We start from the raw sequence: 9,687 nt of genomic DNA, 5'->3' as shown, positions 1-9,687 counted from the left end.
TTTTTTAAAATCAGGTGTACACAAGTGCATGGTGAGCAGCCATTTTACTTGAAAACTCCTGCTCACTGATGTTATTCCATCCTATATAACATTTTCAACAATTGTGAATGTAAACGCTGAATTGTTAAACATGCATCGGTACGTTAATCTTTTTTGTAAAAAAAAAATCTTGATATTGTTTGTTCCCTTTGTCTGCATTGTTTCGGAGGAGGCAACTTTCAGACCTTAGATATTGTCTGACGACGTCAGGCAATGATAGACCTCTCATGTGTTAATGATGTCTCAACTTTATTGTTCATTGTTGTTAATAATGACACATGCACATACACAAGAGTGTTTTATCAAAGCCGTGACATATTGAGCTTTAAACATAAACTCCAAAAAGGCCTTTAGGAAGAAACACTTGTGTTATCTATTTTAGTATTTATCTTAGCGGAATTTGTTTCCAAACAAATTTCAACCACTTGACGAGGGAAATTGATTCTTTTCGTCGTTAATAAAAAAAACTTCCTTATATTGATATAAATTTAAAAACACCCAAAGAAAGCTGTTTTTAGATGTTCCTAAATCGTCCTTTGATTAAGTAGTTTAAGTAAAGATGGTCAGTAAGAGATGATTTTGTTTTTACAGCTGAGAACTATAATTGCATACAGATTACTTTTGAAACAGATGGTCGAAAAACGGCAAGCATACACTTCCTTCGTAATAACATTGTTCTATTTAATTATGTTTGTTTATGTAATGACTCAATCTGCATACTTATTGATAATGTAATGCAAAGGGTGAATACACAATTCAAACAGTTTCAAGATGGATTATGTCCTTTGCTGGCATAGATACTACTTAATATAAAGCCCATTCAGCATGGGGGCAAGTACAAGTAAAGCTTTAAGAAACGGTGTCTCTGTGGATGATGTCTAAAATGTAGATGATTGGTCTCATACTGAAATTTAACAAAAAAATTGCAGATAAACAGATGAAGATGATTTAGTCCATATGTTTGGGTGTTATCTACAAGAGCATACATGTATTACACAAAATAGTTCAACGGGCAGAATTATATGGCCACTTTTGTTTTATTGCATAGCACTATCATAGAATTCAATTACAAAAATAAATCTTTACATAATCAACATTTTGTAAACAAAACAAATATAAGGTACGCTTCATAAAGTTTTCTTAAACAAGGATTATTGACTTTTGTCATAATAAGCAGTGCCAAAAATCAAGTCTTCTTAAATTTCTTTAAAAAATTTACAATTGAAGGCAATGCCAACTCCAAAAATTAAACGAACATAAACTTTGAAAGGAGACCGATTCGGCTAGAGTAAACAGGCGAACGTGTTTAACTGAGATAATTGGTTTGTATTGAAAATAATGTGATACCGTAACCCCCCCCCCCCCTAATAAAAAAATCGGACCATGCAGCTTTAAACATGCACATTCTCAAACACTTTTCACGAGTATTTTTTCAAGTCATTAATATAAGACATCCGTTCAAATGTATTTGTGTGTGGTATTTTAAATGAATATAATAAACTAATTTAAAATGAGAGGTGCTAAAGGAAGACACATTTTAAATGAAGCCCCGGGAGTAAACACAACTCGTTTTTATTAGGCGAAGCTACCTAAACACGCTTATGTAACGTCAAAGCTCTAGAATTTCTCAGAACGATTCATTTATCCCCAGCACCCCCTCCCCTTTTTCAGGCCCCTTACTTAACAATTTTTGTGCCACAGGGCCTATTTGAATATTTACGTTAAGTGTCACAGGGTCTATTTGGGCCTATGGCAATTTGAAAAAATATATATTATAATAAAAAAAAAATAAATATCGTATGATCTATGTGATTAGTGAAATACTGCGGATAACGTCACAACGTAAAAAATGACATAATAATGACGTCACTACGTCACACAGCGCCAACTCGTTGTCTGCCTTTTACCATGGCTGGCGTATGGTTTTTGTGAATAGATCCCCAGGACTTTTCCGTCAGAACCGGAAAATAATACCTGTCCTAATGCACAACCTGTACCAAAGGAAATGCCCCCTCCCCCACAAGAGCAAGACCAATCTTACTTTTTCCTATTCTGCCATATAAACATGGGGCTCGTTTAACATGACTGAATTTTGACTAAAATCTTAAGTCCAACACATTTTCATAAGATCTCACCATAGCTCATAAATTTGTCATATATTAGGATAATCTTAAACACTGTCAAAATACAGGTCTTAAGTCCAACTTAAACATGGCGAGAGCTAATACTTTAGTCCACCACCGAAGGCCGAGTATAATTTGAGCGTGCGCGACTTTTTTTTTATTTTCATGCTGCAGTTAGTGCTGATTAAAGAAGAACAAATAAAACACATCGGTAATATACATACGTTTTTTTTAAATTTAAAACATAAATCGGGTAAAAAGCTACTACATACAGCATCGTTCTCTTGTATTGTATAATATGCAAGAAATTGAGATAATATGAATCGCTTGAAGGAGACCGTGTGTCTTTTTTTTTCTTTGAATTGAAATATTGACAGAGCACGAAATGAAGCATGTACTTTATATTTATTTTTTTTTTCATTCAGAGTTAATTAATGAACGGCAATTTAAACTGCAATTTGCCAAATAAGGAGGAATGGGGCACTGAAAAAATTACATGTACTTTGATATGATCCTAGAACAAAATTTTAGCCAGATGATCAACATTAAAAAAATTCCATCTGGTGACATTTTACTGAAGTTTCTATGCATATGAAAGAACAAAACTGAATCTTTGGACAGAAAAACAAGAAATGCATGTAATAACTTATTTGGAGATGATGGTGATGCTTCTTCGTCAGTGTTCGAGATCAGGAATTCAGTCCACACCCGCACCCCTACCCCCTGCGTACGCGCTTCAAGTCCTATTGATACCTTTTTCGTATCTTATGTCCTTTCTTCAGAGCATTTCAAACAGAGACATTCTTTCTTAAAACTAAATTTCAACCGTGTCTCTAAAATTGGACACCGCACATCATAGACATTTTCACACAGATGGTTCTCTCCGCACGGACTTTTAAGTCATTACCTGTTTTATGGTCACAAAAAGCATCTACTGTGTGTACAGGCAAAAATATAGCGGTAAACGAAGGACATATTTCAAGGAGTGTAATATACTTTATGAAAATACTTTTTATTCTTTCAGTTTATGTTTAATTTTAGTATATAAAATATATCAATGTTTTAACCACAAAATGTTATCATTATCATATTTTAGACAACTCAGTTGGTCAAGCGGATTTAATCACCAAAACAAACTGTAAGACCACAAGTTGGTAAAAAAAAACACTCCTTAGCTCCAATCGAGATATAGAATCGTAAATGTTTTGCATATCATAACTGTCATATTTCATCGTATGATGATGAACTATGTGTAATCGTTCTTTCTTAGGTCTATATTGTTTTTAAATCTTTGACTATTTGAACTATAATGTAAATCACAATCGTAGTTGTATCTATAAATAATGATAAGATTTTAGAGGACATTAAGAACAAAATTATAAAAAAAAAAATTCGAGAGTTCAAACATTTACAACTGACGATCGTGATTGTCAATATTACACGTATGATGTGGTAAAAGTTTTTACTTTGTATGGAATAAAATGTAAAAATTAAATTAGTGTTCACCTGTCCGAGAAAAGGAAGATTCTAAAACATACAGATAATTTAAAGCTACATAGTATGATTTTTTTGGCTTCGAGAGTATCAAATATTTTCTATACGGACCAAATTTATTAAAAAGATGCCTATTTACACAAGCAAAATCCGTCTCCCTTCAAAGTTTGAATTATTTAAAGTACATGTACATAAAAAATTTTTGTATGAGAACACAATAAACAAAACAAACAAACAAACCAACTCCATCTTGGAATGTTCAGAAACGGGAACCGTTTAGTTTCGTTCCCGAATAATTGGGTTTATTCAACCCGCATGTGATGTATCGATTGTATACAAAACACTTCTCCAAATATTAGTGAATAAAATGTACCGGATGTTTTATTTTTGATTTGAATGTTTTTCAAAGTCGTTATACAACCATATCCGCCTTGACCTCAGCAGCGAATTTTATTATGAGACGAAAGATATGAATACAATTTATGTTGTTTGTTTTTGTAAATAAATTGTGTACATCACTTTTTCATTAAAATATGACTTAATTGACCTGGAAAACTACTGCAATGTCTATTATGATACATATACTTAGCATAGCCATCGTATAAAAGCGAACAATTTTTTTTAATGAAATCGGGCATAGCAGTTTTAAAAATTTCACGATAAGCCTATTGTCACAATTATGTTCCAACCATACTCCCATACTTTTGGTTGAGTTCTAGTATCTGAATTTTGTTTGAAATGTGTGGACGTGTCTGTACTCTTGGTGAGATATCTTGGGCGTTTCCCATGCTGTGTGATCTTGGGAACGGCATCCCTGTGTGGGCTTATTTGTGTGAGAGAGATACAACCCAGTAAGTGTTACATTATTTCTATTTTTATGGTTGATATTAATTCTGCATTGTGAGTAGAGTTAGACTACAGGTATGTGAAATTGTAATTTTAATAGCTGTTATGTTACGGTAGCCCAGAATTGTAATATACTGCAGCGGTGTGTTTAATGAGTCAGTATATGTATCTAATTTCAAATAGGTGTATAAGAAAACTTATTACGCCACGTTGTTCGATATTTAAATAGGTGACCACGGAGTGGGCACGTGCACGTGGTGGACCATGTTATATCCGTGGAAGGACTTATGGTGGGACAATTAATATCCAAACCAAAAACTTATGCTTTCCCAGTCCTACGGAACTTACCTTATGTGAGACGTCTTGTCGAATGCCATCTAGTCCATCCGATAGAACTGATGTCAACAACCTCCTAATTATTGTATATTTGTAAATAAATTGTGTTTGTTTTGTAAATTTTGTTTTGTTTGACTTACAAGGACCATCCTTTTACCAGATTGGTGAAATGTGTTAAGAACCTAGTATACAATTTGAATGCAATTGTGACACCTATACATTTTTCTGTTTACAAAATCATTAATACAGTCATTTGGGGTATTTTGAATAACACTTTTTGTTCAACTTGATTGTAAAATATGTGTAAAAACGCATGTTTAATACACTTCGTTGTTTTGGTCCAACAGAAAGATCATAATCGTTCATGTGCGGACCTAGAAGGGAGTGCATGGACTACTCCTCCCACCTCTTGGAAAATTCAAAATTAATAAGATTACATAGCAAAATTCCCGAAATAAGCCTCAAACCCTCTCTCCAACTTCAGAAAACAAAATTATCCCTCGGACGCCCCCTGGAAAAGTTTTCTGGATCCTTGCATGCGGTAACAAACATACACTGTATCAATTTTCTCGCTTAATAAAGAAATATCATACAGTGTAATGAGAAATGAATATTTAGCAGCGTTTTCATCACACAAATTCCCTTTACTGAGGTTAGCGAGAAGATTTTAATCAGAAAATAATTTATTAATGTATGTCATTTCTTCTTTAAAGTCTCTATATATAAATCACTGGCGTCGGAAGCAAATTGAAAGACTAATCCTCAGAAATATTGACAAGTAAAAAAAAAATAAAAGACTAATTCCCAAAACCATGAAAATCCTAATCCGTGTGTGTGTGTGGGGGGGGGGACGTATACTTCGAACAATTTTTTTTTTTTAGATCATGAAACTCCTAATCCGTGGGGGGGGGGGGTAGTATACCTATACCTCCCTTACAACAAATATTATATTTTTTCCACATCATGAAATTCCTAATCCGAGGGTGGGGGAGGAATAGACTGCCTATGACCCCAACTTGTTAACATTTTAATCGTTTCAATTTAAATTTCGGAACAATTATGTTTCCTGCGAGAAAAAAATGTGGGGGGGGGGGGAGGGGGGGCTCAATGATGCTATGTGCCTAATGGTTTGGTCTATCTTTGCAAAAAAAAAAGTGGGATGGGGGCCTCCCTTAGCCCCCCCCCCTCCCCCGATTCTGACGCCTATGTAAATAACATTGCAGGTGGTGACTGTTGGAGAGTTTAATTTGTTCATGTTTTGTACATTGCAGTGCGATACATCAAACTTCCTAAAAACACGGAACGCGGGGTGATTCGAAATACCCCCAAATGACTGTACGAGCATAAACTTGGATGGACGTTTTTGCTTGCGTGATTTCATAGAAATGATTATTTTATAAAACGAACAAGAAATTGCTAACCAATCTAGCACTGTCATTCTTTGTCTGTTTGTCTGTCTGCCTATCTAACACACATGACAAATCAATTCCTTTTTGCAAATTTCTTAAAGCAATATGAGCTGCGATTTTCATGCTGAAATATTTTTTTTACGAAAGTGTTATTTTCTACTAAATTGACAAAAATATCATGCTTTTTAAAGTTTTGTTAGCCATATCTTTATTGGAAAGCCGTAAAGAAGCCTCAATTGAAGCAAATTTGAATTATTGTCGTCCTGTACAAAACTTGATCCGCGGTATAATCCGTCGTAGAAAAATCTTTCTTCTGACGAAATTAGTGATTCTTTCAAATTATTTTTATCATAAGGGTTTAAGTTACATGCAGACTAACCATGCTAGTATTTTTGCAGAAAAATAAAATTCTAAAAAATACAGCTCATATATTGCTTTAAACTGCATCATGATAAACCTTTACAGCTGCAGCCAGCAATACCCGCCTCTTGAACACTAACATATTTGCGTTATACTAATTAATTAGTTTTTGAAAACTATCCGCTATTGATGACAATGATTGTTACAAAAATATCGTATTGATGATGCATACATGCTCTAAAACAATGTTATATAAAATCGCTTTAAAACATTTGGTGTTTTGCTTAATTACACATATAGTTTACTGTTGATCTAATATGGTTTGTACATGGTCAGTAAATCCCATACTGTGCGAGACCGAATGAAGATGTTTTTAAAAAAAATGTCCACATTATTCGGGAGAAAAACTTAGTTATTGCTATTTAGACCATTTACTTTCGTCATAACTATTTAATAATCCCGCCCCATCAACTGAAGATTTTTAGTTCCATTTTTCACGCTTTGAGGGAAACTCTGGTGTGAAAAAACATGATTAAGTTTGCATTGCATGTCATAAGGTTAGCAAAAAAGAAATCCGATAATTTAAGATTTTTTTAAGTCAACCTACTTAAACTCTCTCTCTCTCTCTTTCTCTCTCTCTCTCTCTCTCTCTCTCTCTCAGGAATAAGATTTTTTATTGTGAAATTTATGTCTCATATATATATTTGTTTCCCTTGGACTGAAATGTCACATTTTCATTGGTTTAAACATAGCACGTGATTGCCTCATATATCTCTATATTTGTTCTGTGAGAATTAATATTAAGCAATATGGCCGTCATTGGTCAACGCTTCGCTTACTCATTTCGACATTTCATAGTATTTAATACATAAACCGCATGCCGTAAGTTCTTTAAGTTTTAGGAGTAGTTGCCCTTTGAAATTCTTTAAAATTAGAGTAGTTGCCCTTAGAATATTGACGTCACATTGTTTTGTCTGGAGCAGAACAAAATGGCAGCGTCGAAATTTGCTCAAATCTCCGCAGAGAAAAGGGAGAAAACATTTAAAAAGAATAGCAACAAAACATTGTAAGTAAACATGGGTGAAGCAAAGATTTTTAAAGAGTATTTGAAAGGTGAGATTGAAAATTTTGAGGAGTTTAAAAGAGTTAAATTCGACGAGATGTTAGGTATCTTGTACATGGCTGTGCCATGATCATCGCTATTTGTGAATAAATATGTCGCTTAATAGTCCTCGGGAAAACAAAACACTTATTAGGTTAGTTACTGACTCACTACGGAAATATATTGGGTTGATCAATCTCATAGACGGCTCGGCTTCGCCTCACCATCTATGAGATTGATCAACCCAATATATTTCCGTAGTGAGTCAGTAACTAACCTAATAAGTAATAATATATATATATATATATATATATATATATATATATATATATATATATATATATATATATATATATATATATATATATATATAAACTTAAAAATAAGAGATATATGCGTTAGATCTTATAGAACTAATTACAATTTCAATGATTAAAAAAATTAACATGTATGCGTGGATCATAATAAAGGATTGACAGGATAAGAAAGTGATCATTTTAAAAACTGAACGTATTTGTTAAAGCTTGGGAACATGCATCATTAACGAAGTAATTCATATTTTTCTACATTTCTTTTTCATTTGGCGACGCAAAAAAAGAGAAAAAAAAAAGAATGGCGTAACTTCTTATTTGAAATGAAAGAGAAAAAGATAAAAAGCCATTGTTTTCGATAATAACATTAGAACTTATCAATTAGACACAAAACTGCATCCCGCAAAGCTAAAAAAAATAGTACGGCGCGTTGTGTCAGATTGTTACGTCAAAACATGAATCTGATAACGTCATGCTTGGCACTGAAGCGTAATAACATCTTTTTTGACGTGGCAGCGAAAGGGTTAATCTATGCAGTTATGAATCCATTTCCGTATACAACTCAATATGCTCAAGATATCGTTCATTATGAATTTTAACAGACAAAGTTGTGTTTACTTTATAAGGCATGCGCGGATCTAGAAGAGAGAGGGGGGGGGGGTAGAGAAGTGCGGACCCCCCCCCCCCTTCCTGTTAAATTCAACTTTCTTTAAATTACATTATAAAAATAATACATATATGCATCGGATCCCTCTCCCCTGGACAAATCTTGATCCGCACATGTAAAGTATTAATTCAGCCATGTTAACATAGTACTTACTCAGCCATAGACCGAGTAACGTACGTGTGCAATAACTCGACTTCATCAACCATGTGTGTATTATATCAAATTATTATGCCTTCTGTCAGTTAGTCACTATATATTCAATACTCATCTATTTTCGCATAGTATCAAAGGATTTATATAGCGTAAGCATACTATGCCGAAATAGAGCACGGCAAATATTTTCAACGAAAATCTTTCAAGCGCCGACTGCGGAATTCGAACTCACGACGCTAAAATCATTCCAGCTTGAAGCCCAACTCGTTACCGCTACGCTATATTCGCCGTTATTATATCTAACGGTATTTATATATATAAAACGTATAGATATACACAACTGACATCAAGCAATTAAAATTATTCATTTTTCCAAAAACACTTAATTATTGGCGGTAATTTTAAAGTTTAAGTTTCTTATAAACTTTTGAACAAATTGATTGAACATTTTTCAAAGACATTCTACATGAGAATCACAAAAACGCTTTTTTAATCGACGCTTCATAAAGAATGTACAAGAAAAAAATTCAATGAGATTTCGTCTGCTAAACATTTCGAGTTTTCTCGGTAAGGCCAAACGTCTCTCATATCTTGAAAAGAACAAACCTTTGTTGACTTTTTATTGTACAACAACTTGTTGATTAAATAAACAATCAAATCAATTGATTAATTTGAAGAAGAAAAACAAAGGACTTGCCAACACTCGAACGTCACAGCTACTGATAGCAAAGCACGTCAGTATATTCAACAGTCGGCATAATAATAACAATAGTGTTGTGTTGTGCATGTACTATGCCTAAATAGTAGTCAGGGTTTGATACATAGTACACTCGCCTCCGGCTCGTGC

The 9,687-nt window shown here is 33.7% G+C and overlaps 1 long non-coding RNA gene across 1 annotated transcript; it reads left to right on the top strand.

Moving 5' to 3' along the window:
• The first annotated feature begins 4,395 nt into the window (after nucleotides 1–4,395).
• Nucleotides 4,396–4,958, top strand: LOC128169292 (uncharacterized). Its single transcript, XR_008241518.1, has 2 exons — nucleotides 4,396–4,507; nucleotides 4,732–4,958. It is a non-coding gene; the product is annotated as an uncharacterized LOC128169292 (long non-coding RNA).
• Nucleotides 4,959–9,687: the final 4,729 nt, after the last annotated feature.

Source organism: Crassostrea angulata, unplaced genomic scaffold (genome assembly GCF_025612915.1).
Source record: "Crassostrea angulata isolate pt1a10 unplaced genomic scaffold, ASM2561291v2 HiC_scaffold_114, whole genome shotgun sequence".
Taxonomy (NCBI): Eukaryota; Metazoa; Mollusca; class Bivalvia; order Ostreida; family Ostreidae; genus Magallana; species Magallana angulata.
The sequence above is the reverse complement of the archived record's forward strand: the minus strand, read 5'-3'. Positions and strand labels throughout refer to the sequence as shown.